We start from the raw sequence: 16979 nt of genomic DNA on the forward strand, positions 1-16979 counted from the left end.
CAATCTAAGTCTTGGGCATCTCCTCCCAGGACACCCCCAGGCCAATTCTTAGATGCCTCACATCACCAATTGACGGGTCCCGTGATAATCTCGATAAAGACCGAGAGTGGTACGGGGCGGGTTTGGTGGAGGGACTTTAACTTCAATGGTCTCGGGGTCGTCCTTCCGATAGTGCCCTCCGCTTTTTCAATCATGAGATTCGTGAGGTCCTCAGCCGCAGCGTGCATGTCCTTTGGCAAACTCGCGGTCAAAACGTACCCAGTCGGTTCCCTTGGTCCTGAAACGCCTCGGCAGTGACTCGCTTACAAGTGGAGCGAGAGACGCGTGGCCCCTCTCGGTCCTGTAGGCGAACGTGATCAGACGGTGGTCGCTTGCTGGCGCTTCTAAATGGACAGTCCAGTTCACGACGCGTCCGGCAGAACCAGTGGATATCAAAGTGATATCAATGTGAGATTCCCCATTGTTAGTGGAGAATGTGGCTGGACCATTAGAGTTATTCAGCACCGTCAGGTCGTGAGTTGCCACGAGTTCTTCGAGGGGCGCCGGATTTTCCCGGCCAGACCGCGGCCCCCGGGGGGCCCACAGCCATGATTGAACGTTGACGTCCGCTCCCACTATAATCTGTTTGCCGCGGCATGCAACCAGAATTTTAACGAAATGCTCGACGCATTTCAGGATGTTAACGCTGAATTTAAAGTAGGAAGAGACCACCACAATGGAGTTCCCCGATCGGTCGGAGACCTCCGCTACGGCAAAGAGTTCACATGCCAAGTGGATGAGGTGTAGCACCACTAGGGTAGGATTTGCAACGAAAATGCAGGCCATGGACCCCAGGCCGTGGTGCATTACCCGACCCCCCCTGAAACCCAGGTTGGGGCCGTAGGAGTAAGGCTCCTGCACCAAGACCAAAACGATTTCCATTTTCCGAACCGTCTTGATCAGCTCCGCCGTTATAGCCCTCCCTTTGCCCGCATTTAACTGACCGAACCGAATCATTGAATCAAATAATCCGTTCGGTTCCGCTCCTGTGCCATTGCGTACTTGCGCGCTGGGCAATCAGGGTCGATCGCTGCATGTTGGTGCGGCTTCTTGTGCCTGGCGCAGGCCGGGCACTTTCCGGGGGCTTTAATGTTAGGGCATTCAGCCCACAATGTTATTCGCCCTTAAGCCTAGTCCACATGGCGTGTTTTGAGTATCATGCATTCCCGCGCATCTATACACTACTGCTTTTGTCCACTACGGCAGCTATCTAGGGTAGATTTGTATCAAAGTATTAGCACTTATTGTAACGATTACAATAAGTTAGCAGTCTAAACAGTCAAAACTGTCTGTCTCGCTCTACAATTGATATATCCAAAAGAGGTGCTGTTAAAACATAGCACTTATTGTAACAATTATAACTGACTTATTGTAATTGTTACAAAAAGATACTTCGATACAAACAACCTACCCTAGATAGTTGCCGTAGCGGCCGAAAGCTGTCTTGTGTATTTATAGAATAGATTCGAAGGTACATGTGGCCTCATTGAGACTCCACAAACACTCGCGCTGTGACGATTGTCGCGTACGGTCGAGGTACAGGTGACCTCATTGAAGTGTCCACAATCACTCGCGGTGAATTGTGGCAAGATACGTGCCATGTGAACAAGGTGTAAGATGATGCCGAGGAAAAAACTAGAATAATACTAAAGTTTATGGCCATATCATGCGGCATCTCAGCTTAGCTAGGAACTTGACTCTATTATCACTGATGATAGTTTTCCGGTATGCTGTGTCCTGGTAAAAAAAGAAAATTCTGGCTTAAATATATCAGATACTGGCTTAAACTCAGTATTTCATCCAGATTTGGAGTAATGAGAGACAAGGAAAACGTGTCAAAATTATCGCTAGTAGAGAAATAAGGAGAGAAGTTTTGAGAAATTTTCGTCAGCTGAATGCAAAACTATTCTAACTAACATTTTGATTTTTTTTACAAGAAAATTCTTTGAAACAATTTATTGAAAATATTAATTATTTTTGTCGATAAATATGCGCATCATTTATTTTAATAGGATTATTGATGAAAAAAATGGTGCATACACTTGTTTATATGAATAATAAATAACTAAAGTAGGCTGTTTCAAAAAACTCTTCTGCAAAATATTTCAAATGTGAGTTAGAATAATTCTGCATTCAGCTGACGATTTGGTTGCGGCGCACACTATGTTGAATCCTAAGAAGATCATAATATTATGTGCCTTCACAGAGTGGAAAATTGTATTAACAGATTTTAGTTTTTACAAAAAATGGATGTTAACCACTCGCTCAATCTATAATGTCCATACTCTGACTCCAAACACACAACAAAAAAAACAATATTATGAATTTTCCGAAACAGGTATTTGAACTTGGGCCCACGACATTAAAAATCGACACGTTACCGCTCAGCCATCGTGGACGTATTTTCATTAGGGATATAGAAAAAAACCTTTCTTAAAGAAATTGCTAAAATATTATACTTCACTGGCTCAATATTAATTAAGGGATCCTATCGTCAAATGATCAGTGACCCCACAAAAACAAGATTTTTTAATGTAAAAATGCACGCAATCGTATGGTTTTTATATCATATATATTATTGTTTGTCTATTTGTATTATGCATAATATATAAAAATAACCAAGTATATTTTAATTGCAATCTCTTATGGCTACTTTTGTGTTTGGACAAAAACTTTAAATCTTGCATAGATAGTTTTGATCAACATCAGAAATACAAAAAAAATATCGAAAAGTACATTAATTGATCCACGAAATTAGCTGACGCTTTAGCCGCTCGGCCAGCGTGAGCTGATTTAACCAAGTAAAATGTTTTTGAGAATGCAAGAATAACTAACTGGAGTAAGGTATAAATGAAAAAAATGGAAAAAAACATCAACCATTGGTATTGTGGTGTGGTAAATATTTATATATTTAATAATATATACATTATATAATTATATTAGTCCAGAATGTATGATAAATCTTACCGAAACTGGACGATCCGGATCTCAAAAGACAACTTTACTAATAACACTTAATTAGATTTACATGCAATTCTGAATACTGATTACCAAACGGCATTACCCAAAAAGAAAACAATGGACATTTTTTGCAAACTTAGTTAAATTTAGAAATATTTTAAATAAGGATAAAAAATATTTAAAAACTTATATTATTACATACCTCTTATATTTTTTAACGATATTATTTAAATCAATAAAGTATCAAAATTATTCAAAAAATAATACGCGACAGGTATGTATGAGTAACTAGATTTTTTGATTTTGTGAGACTGTTTCTTTTTGCGTCATACTGTTCTGTTGAAAAATTCTCTGTTCGATTGCCATGCGTATTTATATGACTATTTTGTCAGAACAATAAAATTTTAATAGCATACATATATTATTATTCCTCACGCTTCAAAGAACCCTACTGAGAAGAGCCATTTAGTAGCAGCACTACGAATGTGTTAGTACTCTTAGCCGGCTCGCACATCTAAATTCGTCCATCTGCAATGTTTTAAATACGTTGATGTGACTTCATCGTTATTCACAAAATACATGTTGCCAAATGTAGCTCCGCACATTGATGAAATGCGTAATTTTAGTTTGAAAAAAAAACAGCCGGAGTCACATGCAACTATTTTCAACCAACATGCAGCGCAGTTATTATCCCGAAATCTCGCACTTCGTCATTTATTTTGGCTTGCCATGTGACGTCACTGTCCTCGCACGGCCTTGCCTATACGCACATAAGAAAGTTGCATATTGCGCTCAGTTTTAACGTATGTTTATAATCCCAAATTCCCCGATTCAGCCACGTGCTCTGAATTGCACCCAAACAATTAGTTCAACAAATAAAAATCAATAATTAAAAAAAACATTTGTACAGTTAAAAATTTCATTTTACAAGAATTGGAATACAATGTCTGATTTAATAAAACGAATTATTTTTTAAATTCATAATTTAACAATGTAGCAATAATTTTGAAGTAAAGAAACATGTTAAAAAACATGAAATCAAAATGTAAAATAATATAAGTCAAACCTTCGTGGCAATATTTTTTTTATTATTATTAAGGACGCCTCAATTTGATCTGATTCCATCATCTTGGTCAACCGCTAGATGCAATCCACATTGTGGAGCTACGAGATACTGGCATGGTTTGCATGAGAAAGCCACCCACAAAACAGTTCTGTGTAATCTTGGGTACCACTGGATGACTAGATTTACTCAGCGATTGTCCTGTTTTCGAGTTATGTGTCCAGCCCATTTACATTTGACGTTTTTAGCGAACTCAATTACATCGCAAACCCTTGTCTGCTTTCTTATTCAATCATTCTGTCTTTTTTTCTTTCGCGTTATGTCCAGCATGCACATCTCCGTACCACGCTGTGGTACTGTAAGTTTCTTGATTTCTCTTTTACTTAGGGTCCATATTTCACACGCATATGTGATTACGGGAAGCACACACTGGTTGAACACTTTGCGCTTTAAGCACAGTTGGAGGTCATTTTTGAAGACATTATTAAGGTGACCAAAAACATCCAGCCTAACTTTGCTCTGCGAATAATTTCATCAAAATATAATATACATTCATCTATAATAGACACTTGTCCCAAATAGATTTTTCTTTTCACTTGTTCGAGCTGAGTGCTATTATACTATACTTAAATATGTTTTTTTAAATAAATAAATTTAAAAAAATGTTTTTTAAAAGACATTGTGAATATCTAGAAACATAAAGTACTATTTGAAAAAAAAACAGAAAATCATAGAAACCTTGAATTTACATTAAATTTACACGTTTCCTGTAAAGTTAAGTGGTCAAGCATAAATATTTATGAAAAAAACATCCTTCTATCTCATTTGTATCAAAATAATATGCAAAATATTGTCGTTTTATACTAAATATTATTTTAATGATATAATAATGAAAATAATATGCACAATAGCAAAATTTTATTAAGAAAAAATTTAAATAAGTAATTATATTATTCAAAATTAAAAAAAAGAGAAAAACCATAATTTTTTATAGTTACATACATAATTTGTTAGTCAAATTAAAGTCAAGTAAAATAGTTTATTAGTAGCAAGACGTTTGTGGGTATACTGTATGAGGAAAATAAGTTTGCGACAAAAACTGATATAAAAGCAGCAGTCAAGAGTGTCATAGCTCTAGATACAACTTGAGTTTTACTCGATATTAATTCGTGAACAAAAAACACCCTTCTCAAAATGAAATTCGTGAGTAGATATTTTTATTTTTAATTCCATTCTTCCAAAACAAAATAATAAAATTTAATTATTATTCTGTGGTTTTTTTAAAGTCGAAATTTAAAAATAAATCAATTTTTTTTGAATAATTTGAGTTTCTGACCGACCTATTTTTATGTAGGTACTTATGTGATAATACAATTTCAGTCGTTATTTTAAAAATTAAACCTTAATTGCATAAATTTAACTTATATTAAATTTAATAAGAATTTACTTTAAAAAATGTGTATTTTTTTACCACGCTTTTATTAGCTCGTATTCTTGTTTGTCCGATAAAAACTTTTTCTTGTTTGTCCAAGATTTTTGACTATATTCCCGACTAGCTAGACATTTAAAACTTTTAGAATATATCAGAACACGACGACAATGCATTATTTAAATACGTTTGGCCATCTTTAAGCGGAATTGAATTCATTTTCAGTTAATTCTGTTTTGTATGTTTCGGAAGAAAGTCGTTAAAAATAATATTTACTACTCACTATCATTGGTTGCTAAGGGGTCCTAGCAACTAAATTATTAATATATACGTGCATTACTATGGAAATCAATATGAGATGTCAAAATGACATTTCAGTACTCTCTAATATTTATTCAGTATTTCTATCAAATACAAAAAAAAGTATCTATTAATAGATAGAATTTTCAAGTTTATATGATTCAGCAGAAAATTTAAAAACGGTATATAAAAAAAAAATTATCTTGTAATTATTTAAAATTAAATTTTGGAGTTTTGAGTGCCTATACATAATATCACAAAGTTTTATTTAATTTTAAATTATTGTTACTATAGCCTCAAAATAACTAGGTACAATTTAACTCCATATTTGAATTTATTTTTACTAACACCATATCATTTCAGTTACATTTAAGATGTTTAATGTAAAATTATGTTATAATTCTCAACTTTTTAACGTCCTTTTTGCCAATATTATCATATATCAATCTTATCAACCTTATCATATTTTGATCACTGATAAGTGACAATATTTTCCTAATTAGTAGAATAATTGGCAATCTTATAATTGCTGAAATATTCTTCTTCAGTTATTTATTTTAAAATGTTTTCTCAATGATAGACAAAAAAATGAGCCAAAATTTATGCGGGAAATTAAAAGCTTAAAATTGCTTTCCTGTAAATTCATCATTTTGCAGTTAACAGGTTATGCCCAAACAACACTGAGTTACAATCTATAATTTTATTTATTCAATATTTTAATGATATTCGAAAACTACTTTTATTATTACAACGTTTTTATTAGCTCATATTCTTGTATGTCCAGTGGTTGTTTGTCCAGTACAAATCTTGCAATCGATTTTTAACTACCTGACTAGCCATACATTTGAAACTTTTAGAATAATATATCAGAACACAATGCCAATGCGTTCTTTTAATACTTTTAGTCATCTTTAAGCAGAATTGAATTCATTATTGGTTGCTAAAAGGGTGGTCTTAGCAGCTAAATTATTAATATATACGTATTATATTACAATGAAAATCAAAATTAAATGTCAAAATAACATTTCATTTTTTTATATTCGTTTGCTTTTTATATTATTGAGCATAATAATTCAACAGAAAATTTAAAAATGCTGTATATAAAAGTTATTTTTATTTTGTAACTAGTTTTAAAGATATTTTGTGTTTACGAGTATTTTTTTCTCGTTGATTTAATTTATATTTTTGCTAGACCACAACTCCTTTCACAGTGTGAAAATATAGAATTGGCGAAAAGTAACTACTAAGGAATTTGTATACACGTATAAAATATTTATATAATACTGAGAAAGGATATTTTTTTTAAATATTAGTTAAAGTAAATGCATGTTCATAAACGTGAATATGGTAACATTTATGTACTGTGGTAATTTAAAAATCATCTTAATATCACAAAGTGTGAATTAATAAATTATTGTATTATTATCATTGGCTCTACGATTCATCGATTTTACGAAAATTGCGTTCCAATTATAATCTTTGAAAATGCATCGGATTGCATTAATTAATCGGTGGAATATCAGAAATATTTCAAATGATCGACGCTGGTTATCATAACAGTTGATGACACATAAATTAAAAAAAAATATAAAATTTATAAATCGAGAAAAAAATACTAGTGTAGAACCAATATTGTAAGGTAATTTTATATTATGTTACCCGTTTGTAAATTTTGGTATAAAACAACATGACAGAAAAATAAATATAATTAATATATTATTGTCTCTACTATCTAATAGAAGAAAATTTTCATTTTTGAATTTTGTTTTTTATCTCAAACAAAAAACGCTATTGCCAAGGAATTAAAAATGTGAAGACAAGATGGGAAGAAATCTCAGATATAATACGGTTTAAATAATTATTTTAAATATTTGGAAAAAACCAAACTACTCGTATGTGATGATTCGATGATGTTATACATTAAAACTATGAAATATTCAAAAGTCTCTACCATGGTTCCGAGAAAACTTTTCAAATTACATTTTAATGGTAAAAATAACCACCAAAAATTGAAATTATATCTTTGACCTAAGAAAATACCTATTTTTATTTTTAAAGTCTTTACATTAAATCGTAAATTATTATCAATAAATTTTCAACCTTAATTTTCTCCCCCTAGTAAGCAGAAAATTCACTTTATCATCAAAGACGTTGAGAAAACCCTTATAATTTATAAACAAAGCTTTATAAAAATAAACTTGAAAAGTTATTTTCAGGCCAATTTGACTTTGAAACATTACGGTTTTGTATAATGGGATTTATTTTTAGAACGATACTAAGTGATACAACACTCAAAAAAAGTTTGTTCATCATGTTGATATTCAGATGGGCAATCACAAAAAGTCTTTAAAATAGTATCTATGCTTAATGTCTAACTAAGAGATGTTCTGTTTGATAAGATGTCTTAAGATAAACCAATAAGCCAAAAGAACTTATGGCTGCTACTAAGCTAAGAAAATCTGAATACATCGACCATACTTTCTGTAATCAAAATTATGATTAGCTCTAACTCGTGATGCAAGAAAAGGTAGATGGTAGCAGACGCGTAGGTTAACAAATATTTTTTGGCTACGTAACATAATTTAGTGGCTCAATATCAAAGGCGATTTGATACAACTGGCATAGGACAGGGATAAGTACTAAAATTATGCCGGTTAATAACAAGATTTTAATAGCCACACTTTCAATAATTAACATAACATAATATAGAATAATATTTTTTTTATATGACTATGAATTCAAGCATATAAATTTTAAAACCCAGCCAGTTACTATCTGATTTAAACAATTTTTAAAACGCTCTTTATATTATTCTTTTCAGCTTTTCCTGTTTTTCGTCGTGGCCGTAGTGCTAGCCCTGGCCCTTGCGTCTCCTGCTTTGACTTTGACTGATACCAAACCCAAGCCCTTCATAGTTGATGTACATAACGCTGAACCAATTCCCAGCTTTATCTTTGATGGCTGAACAACACTTAGTACCTGTGTAGTTAATAAGAATACAATCCTGAATGCTCAACAGAAATCTTACAACTTATTTTATAATGAATTGAATACATCACTACAACTATCAGTGCTATTTTACAGAATCTATTGATATTTTTTCAAAAATAATATAATTAAACAGTAAAAATATGTGTGTTTAATACTTTCCTGCTGATTGTACCTAATAAATATGTTTATATACCTACTTACTTCAAATTACACAAAATAAAAGGCGAGTAGGTGTGAAATACCCCATGGTGGCCGAGCTGCTAACGCGTTGGCATATAGTGTCATAAATCCCAAGCTCGAATCCTGGGTCTGACAATTACAATTATACCGACTGCTTAATCTGAAAACCGGTTAACTCAATTTGTGTTAATTGTTCAGGAAGGAGAAAAAACTTAACAATTTAACTATCAAGCGGTATTTAACAATTCAAAAATACACAAGAATTTTTTTGAATGAATTAATACCCTATTTTAGCTTCCATTTTATATATAAAGAAAAATTATTATATAAAGAGCGGAGTTGTTCCACTAATGATATTGGAAATTTGGCACCTGCAGTTGGCTGTTAAGTGTAAAAAACGATAAAGCATTTATTTATTGGTTTATGAGTAAGTTTTGGGTTAGCATAGAAAACATGCTTTATAACAAAGTGACATCAACGTCTCCTTTTTGGTCAAAAGTGCAGTTAGCTGGTTTGCAAATTAAGCAGTCTATATTGTATTTCAATGTGTGTTTGGCATCAGAGTATGGACCTAATAGGTTGAAAAAGTGGCTTACACTTATTTTTCGTAAAAAAAAAATCTGTTAATACATAGCCCACTTTTTATGGAGACCCATATTATGAACTTCTTAGTATTGAACATGGTAAAAAAGGTCAAAAATTAATTTAAATAAATGATATTATAAATTTTATCATAACTATTACCAGTGAATTTTATTATTATTGGTTTGAACGTTCTGGTATATGCGAATAAGTAAATTATTATTTATTTTTTATTCAATAGTGAATATCTTTAAGATTTTTTAAAAATGTTTATTATTTTGAAGAAAACCTTCTTGGATATTATTAACGCCTGAACGTATGGAATTAATGATACAACAAAAACAACTGGGTATACTAATAATTATGTTACTAACCGGTCAATCTTGCAAATTTTCTAACAAGGAACCAACTAACATCATATAACTAAAAAAATACTTTAAAATAGCAAAGATAAGAATAAACTTTTAGATAACAGAGGAATCTGTAAATTATTATGTGATGTTTGTGATCATATACACCAATAATCCTTAACGTTAATAATATTAAATTATTATTTAATCATTAAAACGCATTTTTATCGTACTTATTCTACTTTTAATAATTATAATCTAGACCGGTTTTGTCCGCCTCAAAGGGATTTTAGGCTTTTGTCTGAGCTTTGAGGGAAGCGGATGAAGCCGGTCCATTAATATTAATAGAAGGGAAATAAGAACGATACAAATTGCGTTTTGTTTAATTCAATTAATTATACAATGCATTTTCACCATAAATCGATAGTTAACATAATAAAGAAATAATATTAGATATAATATTATCATAGGAACAATTTTTCAAAATTTTAAAACTACGTATTCGATGAAAATTAACGAACTTCAAATTTTTTTAACGTATAAATAAATTAAGTTTAAGAATTAGCAGCACTAACTAACACATTATGTACCAACATTTCAAATTTAATAATTTCAACTCTAATTGATCCTTATCGATTTTTTAATTTAGAATTCTCATCCCCTCTAGTGAATGAAGACTTGGAATAATTATACCAGTGGCGCACCCAGGGGCGGGGGGGCAAAGGGCCTTGGGACCCCCCAAAGATGAAAATCATCAGAATGATTTTAAACATTGAAATTGAAAGCCAATAAACTATACCTTGGGCTTAGGCAAATAAAACACGGCACAAAAATAATTTGTAATTCTCCAGCACCGTTTTTAGAAAAATTTCTTAGATTTTTATTTCTAAAACAAAAATTTCGAAACACTAATGCCGGGTTTTTTTAGAAACCGAATCCTTAATGAAACTGTCAAAAAATTCTCGGTTTCCACTCTAATACCGGAATGGTGTAGATCGTGGCTGGGGAGTGCTGACAGGGCTCTAGCCTGGGGACCCGGGCTGTGGGGGGGGGGGGGGGGGGGGCAGCGTGTCGGGTTGACCAGATACATGAGATAAACACACATCATAAATTAGCTTTAATAGTAAAAAAAAGTCGCCTGCGGCACTACTTTACTTCACTGCACTTTACTTCATGGCCATGAATATTTTAAATTATATTGTGCAATATATATTCTGATTATTATGTATCGATACTTGGCAGCTCCATTATTAAAGTAGATGTATTAAAAATCGCCAATAATTCACTAGCCCGAGGGCTCTTTTCAGGGTGTGGGGACCATGGTGTAGCTACACCGATTGCAATAGACAAAAGACCGATAAACGAGAAATTAGGCTATGTTGTGTTGAGTAGGTTTGTGTATAAGTTAAATGCACTAATACTTTTTTTTGTCCATATTATATTTTATTTGTTAATATTTTGGAACCTCAATATTAAAAAACCAAAAATCGACGATAAACATTCGGCAAAAAGAACGACTACACCCACTAGTTGGTGGTGGTGTAAATCAAGAGAATATTTTTTTTCAGTGTAATTCGGCATAAATATTGTAGCTGTCTAGACCAAGCGGGTAGGACAGCCTATAATATTTGAGTAATGTTCTAGCATACTAGGCGCACGTGTCCAGCGTGGTTGCTGTTAGTCACTTCCAATCCGCCAGTCGCTGATGACACGCTTAACGGTTACCGCCGTTATGCCTCCAATTTAATAAAAACTAGGAGAAACTGTAGAAAATATACCACAGTATATTGTGAAAATATGTAAAAATAATTATATGAAGAAGAAAAGAGCCTATGGGACTAATTTACATTCTCCTCCTTGCTCCCCCCCAATATTAAATCCTGAGTGCGCCACTGAATTATACCACATATCTCTTTGTCGCAATTGACATAATTAACTAATCATCTATTCCACTTATGATAACAATATACTATAATATAATACAATAATATTAAACATTAAAATAATGTGATCGATTAGAAAAGCAATATGTAACTTGTGAAGGGTTGCAATAATGAATTTAAGGTGTAACCCGTATTGAAAACCTGCAGGTATACGGGGATTTGGCAAAGAAACATGACGTAGAAACCTTACAAAAATATTATAGGTTTAACCTTATCTTGTTTTATATAGACAATATTTTCATATTTAATTATTTTATTTCATTGATTTTTAGCGGTACACGTAATCGTCTAATTGAAATTATTTTATAGCGAGAGAAGGAAGTATTCTACTATAAATGCCTTTAAATAATTCCATGATGGCCGCGCGGCTTAAGCGTCGGTCTAAAGTGTCGAGGGTCCCAGGTTCGAATCATGTGTCTGGCAAGTGCACATATTGTTTTTCAATTTGCGTAGAGTCAGAGTATGGACCTAATAGGTTGAACAACTGGCTGATATCCATTTCTCGTAAAAAAAAAGCAAAAATTGGTTAAAACAAACCTTAACTCTGTGGAGGCTCATATGATCTTATTAGGATCGGACATGGTCGGAAAAAAATTAATTACTTAGTCTTCTCTTACATCTGAAAAATATCAGTAGAAAAATTATTAAAACCACATTTATTTCATCAGACTTTATGTTTTTATTGACTGTGGAAATATTAATTGTATTTTACAAAACAATTAATAGATAGCCAAAAGTATATAATACAAAAAAACGCCTGCGGCACATTACATATTTATTAATAAAATGAGATGAAGAATTTCTGTTGAATATTGAACATTGGATTCTTATTAACTAGATAGAGGTACACAGTATTTTTTCAGTCATTATTGTCGGTTATCCAAACCAAAACCAGAAAGAGCTAGTCGTTGGTTCAGCGCCTTTCTGGTCCGCTATGATTGGCTTGGATTCGGTCTCGGTCAAAGTGGCAGGGGCCATGGCGAGCACTACGGCTACGATGAAAAACAGGAAAAGTTGAAAAAGTACACTATATATTATTAACTTATATATTAAAATTTATTGTATATAATATAAAAGATTTATGAATAAATCATTCATAATCGTTTATGTATACTTTCAAACAGCTTCAAAAAGAAAACTTTTAAAAAATCCTTGAAAAAAGATCGGACCCATCGCATTCTTCTAGACAAGAGTTTTAACAAATAAACTGACTGTTCTTATTATATCCATGCTAGAATCATCATCAGCCGGGGTCAATCCACTGCTGGATGAAGGCCTCCCCAAGGCCCCTTTCTCCAACTCTCCAACTCCCCCTTTCTCCAACTCTCTCGGTCCTGTGTCGTTCGCTGCAACGTATTTCCGCTGAACTTTACTAGTTCGTCAATCCAGCGGCTTTTAAGGCGACCCTGTGGCCGTTTCGTACCCCTTGGGTACCATTGGATGACGGCATTTGTCCAGCGGACGTCTTTTCGGCGAGCAATGTGCCCAGCCCATCTCCATTTCAGCTGTTTGGCAACGTCTATTACATCGCGTACTCTTGTCTGCTTCCTAACTCATTCGTTTCTCTCACGGTCCTTTCGCGTGATGCCCAACATGCACCTCTCCATGCCTCGCTGTGTGACTCTTAGCCTTTGGACATCTCTCGTGTTGAGGGTCCACGTCTCGCAGCCATACGTGAGCACGGGTAGCACACATTGGTTGAACACCTTACGCTTAAGACATAATGGTAGGTCACTCTTGAAGATACTATTCAGACGTCCGAAAGCACTCCATTCCAGCTTTGTTCTTCGAGCAATTTCTTCGTGCATGCTTCTGTCTATGAACACCTGCTGTCCGAGATAGACGTAGCTGTTGACTTGCTCGAGTTGAGTGCCAGAAATACAGATAATCGCAGGGTCCGAAAAACAGTTCCTCATCACTTTTGTCTTTGAGACATTTATCTTTAGACCGACCGTTTGACTGACATCTGCGAGTTCTTGCATTCTACCTTGGAGGTTTTTCGGGTCTTGTGAGAGTATAACAATATCAACTGCAAAGCGCAGGTGACTGAGGTGCTCTCCATTAATTGGAACACCTTTTTCCTCCCAATCAAATTTCCTAAATAAATCCTCAAGAGTAGCGGTGAATAGTTTAGGTGAAATGGTATCACCTTGCAGGACACCTTTGTTAATGGGGAATTTACACGACCGTTTGTGGAGTTTCACGCATGCTATGGCATCACTGTATATACTGTTCCATATTCTCCGTTCACCAGAAGATCTGAATTGACGAATATTCTAACAATTATTGTGTGTCTCAGATAAGCTTACAAGCTTAATCGACGTATAATTATCATGATGGTAATTTGGCAGTAATTCAACAGTCAAAAGAATGCAATATTAAAAACAAGATATACATGCTAAAAGTTGAAATTAATAATCCAAGTTGATTAAAAAAACTTTAAGTGAAATCAATGAAAACAATAAAAATAAGTATAAGTTATGTACATATTATTTTAGTGCTTTTCTATCAGATTTAATGAAAACAATGAATCAATTTGTCAAATTGTCAAACTCTCACATAATTATAATGCTCCTATCAATTCCGGAACATAGATCAATAAAAAAACTCTGTAAATTTTAATATGCTATTAATCCAATAAAAGTGTACAAGCATTTGTAGGTATATTGAACAAATGACATAGTAACATAATGTGTTCAGCATTGCCAATTCTTTGAAACATTCCATCTGTTTATTTACCACATAGATTATTCCTATTTCTTTAACAACAGCATACAAGTTTATAATTAACTTTTTTTTTATTCAACGAATAATTCATAAGATTTGAGAATGTAACATTCTAATTATTGAACATACATAATTTTGAAGCCTCTTGCGACAAATTTTATTTGATTTACTTTGGCTCAAAATACAAAAGCTGATCGCCAATTTTGAAAACGTTTCAGAGAGTATTAAGAGCCATTAGTTAAAATTTGTCGCAATTAATAATGACGCCGATAGCATAGTGGTATATGTGCATGGGCGCGAAACCCGAGAGATGCATGTCCAATTCCTGCTGGGTTCTATTGCTTATAATATATTTTCTCAGAAGTGTTAAATTATGTATGCAATTTTATCTAATTAAGAAAATATGCCTTCATAAATTATTGTAATCTTTAAAACTTAAAAATATTAAAAAAAAAAAATAGATATCTAAAAAATAGTATTTAAAGATAACATATTTTGAAAAATCCTAAATAAGAATTTAATTTGATATAATTATTTTGATGTAGAAAAAATCTTTATTAAGGGGGAGAGGCACGCCAGCAAAGAACCTAACGGAAAAATTTGAAGCTTGCAATTTGAGATTTTTTTTTGATAATTTACAATTTTAACTGTATTAGTTAATTACTATGTATCTGAAAACAATAAAAAGATTTAATTTTTTTTTTAATTGAATTATAAACTTACAATTGTAAAAAATGTAATAAAATGTGAATTCATTGCAGTGTCACATCTTATTATTACATTATATTTTATAGTCATATTTATTATTAAAATTTAGTTTATTAAGTTTTAAATTTTTGCTTTGAGCAAATTTTCGCTTTGAGCCAAAATTGAGCTTCAATATTGGGACCATATCTAAAATAAAATTTGATATTAATAGAAAGGATTTCAAGTTATACACATTTATATTTTTATAAAAATCGATGTTTTTTTTTAAAATAATTATAAAAAATATTAAAACGATGAATTATTCAAAAATCTATGCTACGAAAAATTGAAAACTTAATATACTAAATTTTAATAATAAATATGACCATAAAATATAATGTAATAATAAGATGTGACACTGCAACGAATTCACAATTTATTACATTTTTTTAAAATTGTAAGTTTATCTTTAAATTAAAAAAAAAAAATCTTTTTTATGTTTTGAGATAAATATTTATTAATAATTAATAGAGTTGAAATTGTAAATTATCAAAAAAAAATCTCAAATTGCAAGCTTCGTATTTTTCCGCTAGGTTCTCTGCTGGCATGCCTCTCCCCCTATGCTATTAAAAAAAACTATGTATATTATATTTCGTAACAATATTTTAACTGCCTCAGAAATATGTATTATTATTAGAAAACATATATATTACAATATCGGAGCTTTTTTAAGAGACATGTTTCTGAATCTGTATGGTATATTTTCAATAAAGAATGTAATATTTATAACCAGCACCTTAAAAGACTGCTAAATATCATTTGTATGCCAATTGTGGCTTCGTCCAATTAAATTTATATCGAGCACTAGAAATTTCTCACAAAACAACAGACAGATATATAATAATATGAAGGCCTATAAAAAGGATCTATAATATGATACATTAATGTCAAAGGTGATTTTATTGTATTTAAAGGGCCTATATAACAGTATATACCTACTAATACCGAGAAGAAAGGATAACTCACTAGTTGACTGGTAGAATCCTTCATCTAGCATTACTTCAGGTTGGGAAATGTGTGACATCATGGGGGCACAATTAGTATTGATAACACAGAAATTCGATTTAAAGACTCCGCGCGGAGTATTATATTTATTCACACTAAAGCATTGGCAAACATTGATAATTTTACATCATAGATTAGTCACCGCACTGTCGCTATTTTAGAGCGCATGTTTGGTGCCACAATGCATTAAGTTGGCGTGGGTGATAGAGGTTGATTGTTTAAGGGCACATAACGTTTAATTGATTTGCACTGCACTTTTTTATTATTATCATAAGGTTGCGTTTACACAATATTAATCTGTGGGCTAGCGGCCTTGCGCAGATTGATAGCGGTAGGCGGAATCCGCCTAGGCGGTTGGCGACAATGGGCGCGAAACTCGTGGCAGGTTCTGGGATCACGGTAGGCGGCGAGGGGCGCAAAGCACGTGGCACATTCCGGGATCTCGGTAAACAGCGAGGAGTCTGACGGTCGGCGGAAGTCAGCGGAACGGCCGCGGAGGCGTAGCTGCAGAGACACGCAGGAATGAAAATATCGCGCCACGGTGTCACTGAGTGATGGTACACGCGTGGCTGACAAGATGGCGTCACGGCGTCCTAAGCGATTGTTTTGTTGCTGCGCCAGCGGAATCACCGCGCGGTTGTCGGGACGTGAGGACCTCTTCG

The 16979-nt window shown here is 33.0% G+C and overlaps 1 long non-coding RNA gene across 1 annotated transcript; it reads left to right on the forward strand.

The window, feature by feature from the left end:
• The first annotated feature begins 5199 nt into the window (after positions 1 to 5199).
• LOC147074304 (uncharacterized) lies at positions 5200 to 8922 on the forward strand. The gene is made up of 2 exons (XR_015070323.1): positions 5200 to 5266; positions 8614 to 8922. It is a non-coding gene; the product is annotated as an uncharacterized LOC147074304 (long non-coding RNA).
• The last annotated feature ends 8057 nt before the right edge of the window (positions 8923 to 16979 follow it).

Source organism: Rhyacophila brunnea, unplaced genomic scaffold (genome assembly GCF_057557595.1).
Source record: "Rhyacophila brunnea isolate RB1 unplaced genomic scaffold, BYU_Rbru_1.0 scaffold_16, whole genome shotgun sequence".
Taxonomy (NCBI): domain Eukaryota; kingdom Metazoa; phylum Arthropoda; class Insecta; order Trichoptera; family Rhyacophilidae; genus Rhyacophila; species Rhyacophila brunnea.